This window comes from Herpailurus yagouaroundi, unplaced genomic scaffold (genome assembly GCF_014898765.1).
Source record: "Herpailurus yagouaroundi ecotype Mexico unplaced genomic scaffold, PumYag 67681, whole genome shotgun sequence".
Taxonomy (NCBI): domain Eukaryota; kingdom Metazoa; phylum Chordata; class Mammalia; order Carnivora; family Felidae; genus Herpailurus; species Herpailurus yagouaroundi.
Genome location: NW_024420481.1, coordinates 3,467,577 through 3,481,595, shown reverse-complemented (window position 1 = coordinate 3,481,595; position 14,019 = coordinate 3,467,577). Strand labels below are relative to the sequence as shown.

At 38.2% G+C, this 14,019-nt stretch overlaps 1 protein-coding gene across 8 annotated transcripts in view; it reads right to left on the bottom strand.

Moving 5' to 3' along the window:
- ENOX2 (ecto-NOX disulfide-thiol exchanger 2) overlaps positions 1-14,019 on the bottom strand; it is a 286,573-nt gene that overhangs the window by 200,963 nt on the left and 71,591 nt on the right. For 2 of the 8 annotated variants that reach the window (XM_040468174.1, XM_040468175.1), the window contains exon 2: positions 3,447-3,531. The exons of the other annotated variants lie outside the window; for them this stretch is intronic. The gene's annotated coding sequence lies outside the window, so the exon portion shown is untranslated. The remainder of the gene's footprint in view (positions 1-3,446; positions 3,532-14,019) is intronic. 8 annotated transcript variants of the gene reach the window in all.

Sequence of the window (14,019 nt, the reverse complement as noted above, 5' to 3'; positions counted from 1 at the left end):
AAATTGAGAGTTGGGCTTAGGTGCCCTTTTCATTTTAGATAAAGTCCCATAAAGAGATAAGCATATGTAATTACATATTATAAACTTTCACTATATATACTGTCAAGTGCATACCAGGATCACATTTTAAATCATTCATTTGTGTTCCTCAAAAAGTGATAGCACCTGCAGACATTAGCTCTGTATTCAGGCCAGTGAGATGGTTCATTACGCCCTATTGCTAATTACATACAATGTTCTTTACTTTCACGTGAACTTTGATGTGCTTGCATTAGGTCCAGGTATTACCTGGGAGGGTAAACTGTTTTTAGTTTGAGGAAAACACAAGGCAGCAGCCTGATGCTTTGAAAATAGTATAGAAAAATTCTTAAAAGTCAACAAGAAATAGTTCAAACATACAGGGTTGAAAACTATTTAGTATCCAGAGCTCAGAGAAGAAGGAAATCCTAGAAAATTTGGGAGGGAAATGATTTCAACTAAGTTTAGAAAGTGACTTACATGGTCTTAAAAATTGTTTATAAATAAATGGTCACTAAATCACATAGATGAGTGATTTCCGAATCTATGCTAATATCAGAAAATTATACATGCTTGCTGGACTTATATAGATAAAACAGACTTGCGTTGGTGGACACAATTCCCTACTAATAAACTAATTAACCCAGCCAAAATGCAGAAACTCATTAAAAGCATTTAAATTCATGTTAAATGCAAATGTGCAATTATCTGCAATTGTGATAACCAAAATAAACAACACTCAGAACCATAAGAGGGCCCTAATAAAACATTGAAATTGAGAACTTGACTTGTAGGAGTTAGAAAAGAAATCAAAGAGCAAAATCAGTTCATACTAAGGCAGGGTTTCATTTATACAGTGTATCCAGAAACAGAGCCAATAATCCACAAAGTTTGAAAAGCCATGAAGTTCCTCCAAATTTAGGTAGAGGCACCTATAAATTGGCTGATTTCTAAATGGGATAAACACTCCAAAATACTAAGTGCAGTGATACCCCTCTGCAGTGATATTCCTCTGGAATATTCTTCCCTACTCATCTTTGCAAGGCTACAATTACTCATTCTTCAAGTCTTACCTGTCACTTCCATGGGAAGTCTTTCCACCTTCTCTACCCTCCACATCTCAGGTTCTGTACTCCTGCTTGGTATTCTATTACACTCTGACAGTCACCTATTACATACAGCACTTAAACTTTATTTTAACTGTCTGTCATCTCCCTTACTAGATCATAAGCTCATGAGCCAGGAATCAGTCCTGTCTTGATTCTTATAATTTTCATCCAGAAAAGAAAGCACAGTTCCTGGCCCATAGTAGGAACTTGACAAATATTAGATGGATGAATAGATAGACAGATGTAAGTATATTAACGTGTTGATCAATTCTATACAGAGCAAGGTAACCATTTTTTAAAAGTATATTAGTTTACATGAGGGTCTGTGTCTATATGTTTCTTTAAATCTGATGGTGATGGAGTATGTTACACATGTATTTCTGGAGAGGGAAGGACTTTGTAAAAACACAAAAACGAGTATGCCTAAATAATTCCTGAGGAGTCATAATTTTTCAGGTTTATGTATTTATGCTCAAACTGCTTCCATCCATGTTTCATTTATTCTTACAACCTCCAAGCAAAATAGATAAGGACAGATATTATCATTGTCATTTTTCTGAAGAGGAAATGGATTAAGAAGTAAAGTGAATTTGTCCAACTGCAAATGATATCACAATATCTAAGCTGATGCTCCAGCCACTACAATAGTGTATCCTAGTAAGATCACAATTACTATCACAATTTTTTAGAGCTAGAGAAAGAGATATGAGCAAATATCTGAGACAGAAAGAAAGCCCATAATTCATAGTGACAAATCTGCTTGGCAGGCACCTTGTTAAAGAAATTTAGCTTCTGCGTTTAACTAGCACATACAAGGGGATATTAGGACAGGGATGGAAGTTTACTTTTTGTCTAAGTTCATAAAGTCTTGCATTGATATTGGGCATAAACATTCAGTTTAGTAGATGATACGATGAAATCCATTTAACAAGAATGACCAAGATTTCAGCTTGAAGAATTAAATATGATATTTTTCTGAACTATAATTGATAAGAAAAAAGTTGAGTCTAATTTATGTTTGTAATTAATACCATGTGGAAAACAACATTGAGATTAAAACATCGATATTAATTGAAATCCTTTATGAGCCTTATAAATCATCTAGTTTGATAACCGGTACACGAAAGCATTGGAATGAGCTGCTCTCCCCCATATCTCTTTTCCTTAAAAAAATCAATGTAACTCAGTAGGGTGTTTTCAAACGTAGGAAGCAAAGTAGGTGCTGCTTCCAAAGCAGTTTTTTGAGTGTCAGATATGAATGAGATTTTATTACACTTTCAGCCTCACATGATGCCTTTCCATCAAGGAGCTCAAGGGCCTCAAAAGAACGGCCACTTCCCTAGAGCTTGATCAGCAGGGGTCCATGGAAGGTGCCTTTGTCCAGAAATGAAAGGCAATGGTGACCTTCTTAGAGCAGAGGAGACCAGGCATACTATTGTTTTGGGCTCTATTAACCTGTTCTCACTGACAGACAATATTCAAATTCTAAAGGACGATTTCAATGTTAAAATAAATCTGTGTTTACAATATTGATTGTAACAAATCACAGTGTGCACTCCTTTATTCTAGTCCTTCTAGCTTCACCTTGTCTCTAATGCACTGGTTGATACTGCTTTTTCTTTCAGGTTTTTCTCTCCGATGGGCTACTTGTTGCTCCTCTGTGCTTCAGGAAAATAACAAGTAACAGGGACAAAGGTTACCTATACCTCAAGAACTGACGTAACAAGGTAAATATTAGGGCATGGTAACATAATCATAATAATTGCTTTCATTAAATCCTGACTGTGTGCCGAGCCCTGTACTATCACGTACTTCACACGCACTACCTCATTTGATTTTCTCCCACAGACTATCAGATAAATATTACTATTGTCCTCATTTTGTGGAAGAGGAACATGAATACCAGCTTATTAATTTATTTACCCAAGATCCCAGAGCTAAGTAAATGGCAGGCTCAGGATTTAAACCAAGGCCCATCTGACACAAGGCCCATCTGGTCCTGAAATCAGTTTGCTATGCCACACTGCCAACCTGAAACAAAATGATGTACTCTAAATATGGTGTCAGGTGGTATGCGTGCTTGCAAGCAGAAGAAATTCCAAGCTTTCAGGCATTTTACGGCTGAATGGATGATGTAGAACTAGAACTTATTTGGGGTAATGGCTAACATTTGTTGAGGGCATAGTATAGGTGCTGTTCTAAGAGTGTCACATGCATTGACTCATTTAATCACTACAATACCCTACTAAGTATATATGTGGCATTTTAATGCCCATTACAAAGATGAAAAAGCTGGCACTGAAAGGTAAAATGACTTACTCAAGGTCACACAGCTGTGAAGGGGTGGAGCTAGAATCCAAATCCAAGCAGTCTGGCTCCAGAGTATACACGCTTAATCACAACACTATATTAATGAGAAATTGGTTGAGATTAGGAATTGTCCCAAGGAAAAAAAATAATCACACAGTTTCAGAGCCAGAAAGAACCTTAAAGATTATTTAGTCCAACCTTCTTATCTTACCAATGAGAAAAGGGAGGCAGAGCAAGTTTAACCGACTTACCTAAAGTCACATGGTTTGCAAGTAGCTTGAGCCTGCACTACAGCCTGGGTCTTCTCAACCCCAGTCAAGTGTCCATCGCATTCTACCATGCTATGCTCTTCCAGATATACTCATATGGCAAAATAGGAGCAGACTTCAGCTAAACTGCCTTTTCTGGACCTGGACCTGAGCTATTGAACATGACTGGAGAAAATTCACATAGCTGAGTTGATGGGCTTTACTTTCATTTAAAGTATTTCTAATCACAAGCCTCAACTGAGCACTCATCTTTGCCCCACAATGCTCCTTCTGCATTAAGCTTGCTTTCCCATTCTTCAAATCGACTATGATATACCTTCACTTCTCTCCTCAATCCTTCTATATCTTTCCCACTCCTCTCCTGCTTCCTGCCTTTAGCTGATGATCTTGCCTCATACTTTGTGGAGAAAACAAAAGCCATCAGAAAGAGCTCTCTCCTCCACCCACCACCAAATCTACACAGTGACCTACATCTTTATCTATTCTTTCTCTTCTGCCTTGTTGAGATGGAAAGAGTATCCCCCAATCCCATCTTCCCTCGCCTGTTCAAAGACTTTGCTCCTGTCTAGATTCCTTTACTTCTTCATCATCACTTCTCCCTTTCTACTGGAAGTCAGCCTTGACTTCTACTCTTTCAACATCCCATACTTCCCAACCAGTAGTAGATCCTGCCTTTTGATTATAACTTCAAAATCCATGTTGATTTTCTCCATTTCTCTTCATCTTTGCTACCATCATTTTTATCGATGTCAGCATTTTCTCTTACCTAGTCTCCTGCAATAAATGAATAACCTAATTGGCCGTTGTGCTTCCATTCTTGTCCACCTTTTAACTCACTGTCCACAAACAGCCAAAGTAGTCTTTACAAAAAAATATATAAGAGTTCACACTACTCCTGTGCTTAAAACCTTTCTATGGATTCCCACTGTTTTTAGAATAAAATCCAAATTTTAAAACCCCAATTCTTGAGGCCTATAAAGTCTGTATGATGTGGCACCATTTACCTCTTCCGACTTTATTTATATTTATATATGCCATGTTCCCTCTCCTCAACTATGCTGGGTTTCCCTCTGTTCCTGCAACACACCAAACCTTTCTTGCTTTAACCTGTGCCTGCTGTTTCCTAGGCTATTTGTGCATCAGACGCCTTCTCCTCCATCACACCTCAGCCCGAAATGCATCTTTTTAGAGAAACCTTCCTTCTGTGATATCTAAGTAGGCCCTGACATTTTTTTCTCTTCCATAGCTGTCCTCATACTTAACCACCATCAGTAAGAATTTTATGTATGTAGGGGCAACTGGGTGGCTCAGTCAGTTAAGCATCCAACTTCAGTTCAGGTCATGATCTCATGGTTCCTGAGTTCAAGCCCCATGTCAGGCTTTGTGCTGACAGCTCAGAGCCTGGAGCCTGCTTTGGATTCTGTGTCTCCCTCTCTCTGCCCCTCCCCTGCTCACATTCTGTATCTCTGTCTCTCTCTCTGTCTCTCTGTCTCTCTCTCTCTCTCAAAAACAAACATTAAAAAAAGAATTCTATGTATGTATTCATATATTTCTGTTCACTCATCTGCCTTGAAGTTCAATGATAGCAGGACCTTTGTATATCTTTCATTTACTGTTGTATTTACAATATCTAATGGAGTATTTGGCACCAAGCAGGTGCTCAATAATTTTTTGCTGAATTATGGAATGAATTAATTAATCCCTGGATCCTATTGAAAAATACCTGAAACAATGATCAAATGGGGAGAGACAGAGTCCTTAGAATAAACCAAAAAAGGAAAAAGTCAAGAAGTCGAGAGTTCTTCTTTAGGTCCTCTATAGTCACTAACACATTACTATCAAATAAAGATACTCTGAACAGGGGAAAATAGCTCTGACTTCTCTAGGAAAAGAATCTAACTGGTTTCATGATTCCAAATCCTTTACTAAACTGTAGTCATCAGATTCTGATCTTCGTGATGATCCCTTTCTGAATGAAATTAAAAAAATAATCTGCATACATTACTCAGATGAGGAACAGGATCTCGAGGTTGTTAACTATACAAGGCTTTCTTTGTCAAATATGTTCCTTCTCACTATACATACTTGAACAGAAAGCAAGAGTTACATTTTACTTAGTTATTTTTACCTCAAGTCATTTATTCCTCTGCTAAGTAGTTTATCGATTCTTCAACATCAATTTAGAGCTGGAGTTTACAGCACTCCCATCAGAAACCTTATAGTGCTCAAAATAAATGTCTTGCCTGAACAACACCATGTCAGTTGTTGAAGATGTAACTCAGGAAAACAAATGCACCTAAAGGTAGAAACTAAATATAGATATCCCCTTATACATACACAGTTGGGATGTGACCTTTCTTACAAGAAAAAATAAAAGAAAGAAATCTATAACATATAGAAAATTCAGTAGTATAAGTAGTCTAATAAGGAAAACAGTAGAATTCACTATAGTACATTACCTCCCACTAATGTTCCATAACAGTTATTTTAGACAGGAAGCATAAGCTTGCCAAATGTTCTACATTTCCTGTACTAGTTTCACATCCTCCACATCTAGCCTAGTATTAAAAATATTGTCCATGATATTTTGCTTCCTGGCTTCTGGAGTGGGAGCCTCCAAAATCTGCCTATAAACCTTTTGGGATTCAAATTCCAACTTTCATCCTATAGAAAGCATATCTGCCACACATACCACCCCCTTCTAGAGAAGCGTTGGTTATGCTCAAATGCTTTGGGATTACGAGTGAGAAAGTCTTGAATTACATATCTAAGTATAACCCATTAGCTGATGGGCCAGAAGAGCACAAGAAAGACGCAACTGTTTTAACAGTTTCACCCCAAGTGTAAGTATTCACGTGTAATGACACATATAGAAGAGCACAAAATTTCCTTTTCACCCTAGAAGGAAAACAGGTGTTAAATGTTCTTGAGTCTTAGCACTGTACATTTAAAATAACTACCTTATACATTGATTTGGAGTTGCAACTCATCTAAGACACTTAGGGGATTCCCAAAAGTGCACCAGAATTTGGGAATATATAAAATTATAATTACTTTCCATTCTTTTTCTCCAATTTCCTCATAATTGCTCATCCTGATATAGCCCTATATTCTTTAAGGGATGAAGGAAAGGGGCTTAACACACTGGATGGTATTTCAAAACTACATAACCAGGCAGGGTCATTCGTTCAATAAGTATTTATTGAGTGTTAGGTGCTAGGCACTGTTCTAGAGGCTGGCATAACAAGCCCACAGAGGGGTTGCACAGGTTCAAATGAGCATAAGACAGTAACAAGAGAAAAGGGTTTCTGATTTCTAAGGTTGTTCCTTTTTTGTTTGTAGTCAGGCAATGGAACAGCAACCATAGGCTGTACATAGCAGGTAAGATGTCAAATGGGGAGCCTCTTCCTCAGGACTACCTTGCTTCCTTCCTAATTCCAGGATAGAATAACTCAGGACTAGGGAAAGGAGAGTCAAAAAAATTAAGGCAATTTTTTTCCGAGTAACTAAGGTAAATGGAACACTCTAAAGGCAGCCATCCAAACCATCCCTGCCGCAAGCCCAGGTCTCTCTGCTTCACATCTTGGGTTTAAGATCCTCCTTCACCTTTTTCTCCCCATTACTCCAATGCAGCAGTCAGGCAGTTCACATATACAATTATCTTTACTCTGGTGGGAGGAAAGCTTAAAGTAAATTTCCATGCAGATCATTCATTCAACCAATATTTAGTGAGCACCTACTATGAGCCAAGGATGGCTCTTGGTGCTGGGGATACAGCAGTAAACAGATGATCAGTGCCACTCTGATGGAGTTCACAATTTAAATGGGGGTTGTTAAGGTAAGTTACAGTCAATTTTACAATAACCACATAGTTTCATACTGGTTCAAGTGATTACACAGTCCCTTCTTGTTCCTCCTTTCTTTAGCTTCTACTCTAGAGCCCAGCCTTTGCACCTATGTGTTCTTGCTGCTTTTTGATGTTTCTATACTCCACTTCCACTCTGAGGTCTAGCCTAAAGGCTCAGCTGCCTCCACTCCCCTCTCAGGTCCTCAGTCATACCCTCTGTAGTTGAGATTATCTCTAATGAACAGAACTCTTCTTGCAATGGTTCCTCATCTTTCTTACACCATGGTGACAGCAATTTGACCAAAATTACCAGGGCATTCACTGGGCTCTGGCTTCTCATCTTGGGAATCTCTGATTAGCCGTTCCTTAGCCTCTTAGTTGAGCTTCCAGCTCCATTTACAAATCCTTGCTTTCCTTTGTTCCTCTCTAATCTCTTCTTTTTATTTACTTTGTACCTCTATTTTTTCCTGACAAATATTTCTCACCCAAGTTGAGAAAGAAAGATAGTTGGGAATATGAAACACCACAGTCCAATTTAAATAAATCTGCTTTAAAAAATCTGGATTGTCAAAGACAATTTGAAAAAGAAAGCCTCTGGGGCCAGGTACCATGTCTTCATAAGACTCTGATCTCATATATACACAGTTGCTTCCTGTGGAATTTCTGCAAGCTGTTCTTTAAAATAATTGTGCTGTGTGTTTCTGGGTTCTTATGGGGTTTTAACATTTTGAAACCACAGGAGCAAACAGAAAAATTTTAAATGTGATTACTCAGTAGTCAAATAAAATGTTATAAGAAATTTCTCCATTTTTTTCCTACCCTCCAATTTTTTCCTTCCCATCTGAAATACAAAACAAGTTGAAAATATTTCAGTCCAAAGGGTAATTTTATGAAAAAGATAAGCACCTAGAAACAGGCTTATAATGAAAGAATCTCCTCCACCACAGAGCAACACTAATGTAATTCAATAAAGTTTATAAAACCATTCCTGCCAATCAAAATCTAGAAAAGACAATTTCCTGTTTGTGGAAATAGATGTGATACTGAACAGAACCAAATTAGGTTGCAATTAGCTTAGAAAAAAACCTGATACACTAGACTCAGGTTAGCTTAAAAAAATGTTGCTGCATTTTAACACATTTGCATACTGGTTTAATAAAATTAAGATTTCCAAGAGAAATCTTAGGGAGTAGGGAGGGGGAGCTGAATGAGTTATACATAAAAAAAAAGCTATATATAAGTAAAAATAGTAAGCATTTTGCTGAGAGTTTACTATGTGCAGGGCACTTTCCAAAGTCCTTTATATATGGTTTCTCATTTCCTTCTCACCATAATTTTAACAGGTGGGTGTTATTATTTCAGTTTTACAGATGAGTCAGCCAAAGCTCAGAGATTAAGTTAGATGTGTAAATTCATTCAAGGGATAAAATTCAGACCCAGGTCTACTCTTAACTGTTAGGCTATGTTGCCATTCATAGAGTATATAACAGACATACCCATATAATATATACTTATATATAATATATATGAGCATTTATAACAGGTAACTCCTAAATGAATTAGCTAGGCATGAAGCAGCATGACATAGCAGAAAAAGCACTTGATCAGGAGTCCTGAGACCTAAGTTCTGCTCTAGGCTCTGACACTAAGTATCTGTATGGCTTCAGATGAGTCATTCAACATCTCTGGGCCTCAGTTTCCCCATCTATAAAACAAGAATATCAAGATAAAGATTCTATAACATCCCATTTAGTTCTGCCATTCTATTATTCCGCTGACAATAAGTTATATTGTATGTATTACAATGAATGTTTTGCCTTTGGGGATAATATACACTGAAAGCAACTTGAGAAAGAGATTCTGCTAAAAAGTGTACCCTTGACACAAGCAGATCTGCTAGAAAGAGGGAGATGATTTCAAAAGGAGAACCTTTTTTGTGATCATAAATGGAGCTGCCTTCATAGTCTTTGAACTCTCCTTCACCATCAGCCAAAGAGAAGCTTCAGTTAATCTTCACTAAAGATGACAGCCTGCAAGTATTTTGGACCTCCAGGTCGAGGCTAAGTTGGCAAGAACTAAATGGAGAGAAAACCATTTTACAGGGTCACCGCTAAGCCCAGAATCATGGAATTTCTGAAGAAAGTGTTTATGGGTGACTAAATCAAAGGCCTCAGTTAGGTCAATAAAAATGGTTCTAATATAAACCTCACACATTGTTTCTGAAATATCATTGGTGCTTTTAGTAAAGTTAAATTGAGAGGAAGGCTAGCTGTGAAACATAACTAGACCACAGTCAGCGAATTCCCTTCTCTAGGGGATTGAGCATTTGGGAATTTTATAAAAACTTCACCTAACTTTGGCAACACACACTGGATCACCATCAGTATAGATGGATTCTGATTTTTGATCCTTTCTACAATGCACAATGCCAAATTGATTAGTGAGTCTCCAGAAAGAATGGACACATTCAAAAACTCAGTTGGCCTTCTACAGGGATTCCAGCCAGTTTGAGGAGCAACTGATTGAAAAGCCTTAAGTTTTTATGTTTGTATTTCTCTAGAGCAGCTCTTGACTAGCTTCTCTCTGCCCCATTGCCTTCCCAGGTGACAACCCACTGTCATCTTTGCCATAGGATGTGATAAGCCATACTCCTAGCTGCCTTTCCAATTCTCGCAAGAGCCACTGAGCAAAGGAGGTTAATGATAGTGTCTTCTCACTTCTACTACTCACAGTAATGGAATTCCTAAAGAGCTCATTTTTCTTGTGAAATGCTTTATTTTAGAAAGGTAGCCAAAGAAAGGTAAAGGAAGGCTGAGGGAGAGGGAGGAAGGGTTAGCTATTTAGCTCTATCTGTGGGTTATTTTCCTCATGGCATGGTACATTTGTATTTTTAAATTAAATGAAACCCTTTGTGCTCTAGGTGAGAATGCTATATAAATCACAGATGGCTTTTGTAATTGGCCAATATTAGAAATACAAAGGTGTCTGAATGAATAGATAAATGACATTATCATAAGATTGGAAAGGGAAGAACCATATGGCAAGTTAATGCAAGGAATTATTAAGATAAAGTGAAAGAGTTGGAATTTGAAAGTGGGTACTAAATTCATTTGGATTATAAACTGTTGCAATTAGAAAAGAAACCCTGGAGGCTAATCAATTTTCATTAATAAATTTCTTTTGACCTTGCCCAGTGATTTCTCAATTTGTTCTTGAAACAAACCCTTGAAACAGCTTCTCTCCACTTGACAGGCCAGGGCATTAATTTATACTTCACCTGTGCCCATAGCTCATATACATAGTAACAGAAGTAAAGCCTGTCCAACTGTGAGCTCTGAGTACCCAACTAAGTCCACAAAAGGCCCAGAAAGGGCATGGCTGCTCCCTAACCAGTAGATGTACCAACTTAGATTTATATAATTTTAGAGTTGAAATGGGTCTTTGAGCTTATCTCATTCTTAACATGTATTATTACACTTAACTTTGTGTTAGGAGGTATGGTCATAGGGTTGTATAAGAGTAAAAGGAGAAGTACACAAAGTGCCTGGCACACAGTAGGTACTTAAAAATACGTCAATTTCCTTCCTATTCTCCATGCCTAAGTTTTCTCTTTTCCAGGCACAAAGTCCCAGTTTCTAACCTTTCTTAATATGACAGGTTTTCCAGCCCCTGACTATCTTTGTTTTATTCTAGTTTGTCAAGTGTTTTTCTAAGATGTACTGCCTGGGATAGAAAGCATTATTCCAGAAGTGTGACACATGTGTGCCACGCGGGGTAGAGTGGGACTTCAATCTTAAAGTTTCTTTAATCTTGGGAAGATACAGCTCAGCTACAGGCATATGTGGGCAAGGCAGGGTTGAGGTGTATTCTCTTATCATCATGATTCTTTTTGCTCATTGATTTCCTTTTTCCTGGCCCACAGGCAAATGAGTGATCGATTTCATCAAAACTTCAAGTTACTTATTGAATCAGAGCAGTTGTATTGGCCAAATCCAGTAGCTCTTTCCTGGGACTCTGCTTTCGTAGCAGGTTGTGATGCATAATAATGCAGCCAATCTAATTCCTGCCACATATACTGACGGGCATTAGTGCCAGAGTGTCTCTTCCAATCCATTTCATGTGGTTGCTTTCCTAAGTAACTTATTGAATTAAAAAGATAATAATTTTAATCTTATTGGTTAGTACTGATGAAGCACTTCCAGGCATAGAGAGAGGTAGAATGTATGCTTTGAAAGTACAAGGGTGGAGTTCAGTTTCCACCTTTCCAATTTCCTGGAGGCAGTATAGAATACTGAGAAGACCACTAAGCAAGAGTCACAGAACTTGATACGGTGCCCCATCTATGCCACTAACTTAGTATACAATCCTGGGTAAGTCATTTAACTTATATGGATCATAGTTTCCTTATATGTAAAATGAGAGGGTTGGATCAAGCAAACTGTAATGTCTCTTCTGGATCTAAAAATATATAGTTCTATTCTGTGCCTTATGGCCAATTAAAAAATTGTATTTTCCCACACCATACTTACCTTTTTAATCAGTTATCACTGAAGAATATCCCAGACAAAATGGGGTTTTTATTTATTTTTTTTATTACTTTTTTTTTAATTTATATATGAAATTTATTGTCAAATTGGTTTCCATACAACACCCAGTGCTCATCCCAAAAGGTGCCCTCCTCAATACCCATCACCCACCCTCTCCTCCCTCCCACCCCCCATCAACCCTCAGTTTGCTCTCAGTTCTCAAAAGTCTCTTATGCTTTGGCTCTCTCCCACTCTAACCTCTTTTTTTTTTTCCTTCCCCTCCCCCATGGGTTCCTGTTCAGTTTCTCAGGATCCACATAAGAGTGAAACCATATGGTATCTGTCTTTCTCTCTATGGCTTATTTCACTTAGCATCACACTCTCCAGTTCCATCCACGTTGCTACAAAAGGCCATATTTCATTTTTTCTCATTGCCACGTAGTATTCCATAGTGTATATAAACCACAATTTCTTTATCCATTCATCAGTTGATGGACATTTAGGCTCTTTCCATAATTTGGCTATTGTTGAGAGTGCTGCTATGAACATTGGGGTACAAGTGCCCCTAGGCATCAGTACTCCTGTGTCCCTTGGATAAATTCCTAGCAGTGCTATTGCTGGGTCATAGGGTAGGTCTATTTTTAATTTTCTGAGGAACCTCCACACTGCTTTCCAGAGCGGCTGCACCAATTTGCATTCCCACCAACAGTGCAAGAGGGTTCCCGTTTCTCCACATCCTCTCCAGCATCTAGAGTCTCCTGATTTGTTCATTTTGGCCACTCTGACTGGCGTGAGGTGATACCTGAGTGTGGTTTTGATTTGTATTTCCCTGATAAGGAGCGACGCTGAACATCTTTTCATGTGCCTGTTGGCCATCCGGATGTCTTCTTTAGAGAAGTGTCTATTCATGTTTTCTGCCCATTTCTTCACTGGGTTATTTGCTTTTCGGGTGTGGAGTTTGGTGAGCTCTTTATAGATTTTGGATACTAGCCCTTTGTCCGATATGTCATTTGCAAATATCTTTTCCCATTCCGTTGGTTGCCTTTTAGTTTTGTTGGTTGTTTCCTTTGCTGTGCAGAAGCTTTTTATCTTCATAAGGTCCCAGTAATTCACTTTTGCTTTTAATTCCCTTGCCTTTGGGGATGTGTCGAGTAAGAGATTGCTACGGCTGAGGTCAGAGAGGTCTTTTCCTGCTTTCTCCTCTAGGGTTTTGATGGTTTCCTGTCTCACATTCAGGTCCTTTATCCATTTTGAGTTTATTTTTGTGAATGGTGTGAGAAAGTGGTCTAGTTTCAACCTTCTGCATGTTGCTGTCCAGTTCTCCCAGCACCATTTGTTAAAGAGACTGTCTTTTTTCCATTGGATGTTCTTTCCTGCTTTGTCAAAGATGAGTTGGCCATACGTTTGTGGGTCTAGTTCTGGGGTTTCTATTCTATTCCATTGGTCTATGTGTCTGTTTTGGTGCCAATACCATGCTGTCTTGATGATGACAGCTTTGTAGTAGAGGCTAAAGTCTGGGATTGGGATGCCTCCTGCTTTGGTCTTCTTCTTCAACATTACTTTGGCTATTCGGGGCCTTTTGTGGTTCCATATGAATTTTAGGATTGCTTGTTCTAGTTTCGAGAAGAATGCTGGTGCAATTTTGATTGGGATTGCATTGAATGTGTAGATAGCTTTGGGTAGTATTGACATTTTGACAATATTTATTCTTCCAATCCATGAGCAGGGAATGTCTTTCCATTTCTTTAAATCTTCTTCAATTACCTTCATAAGCTTTCTATAGTTTTCAGCATACAGATCCTTTACATCTTTGGTTAGATTTATTCCTAGGTATTTTATGCTTCTTGGTGCAATTGTGAATGGGATCAGTTTCCTTATTTGTCTTTCTGTTGCTTCATTGTTAGTGTATAAGAATGCAACTGATTTCTGTACATTGATTT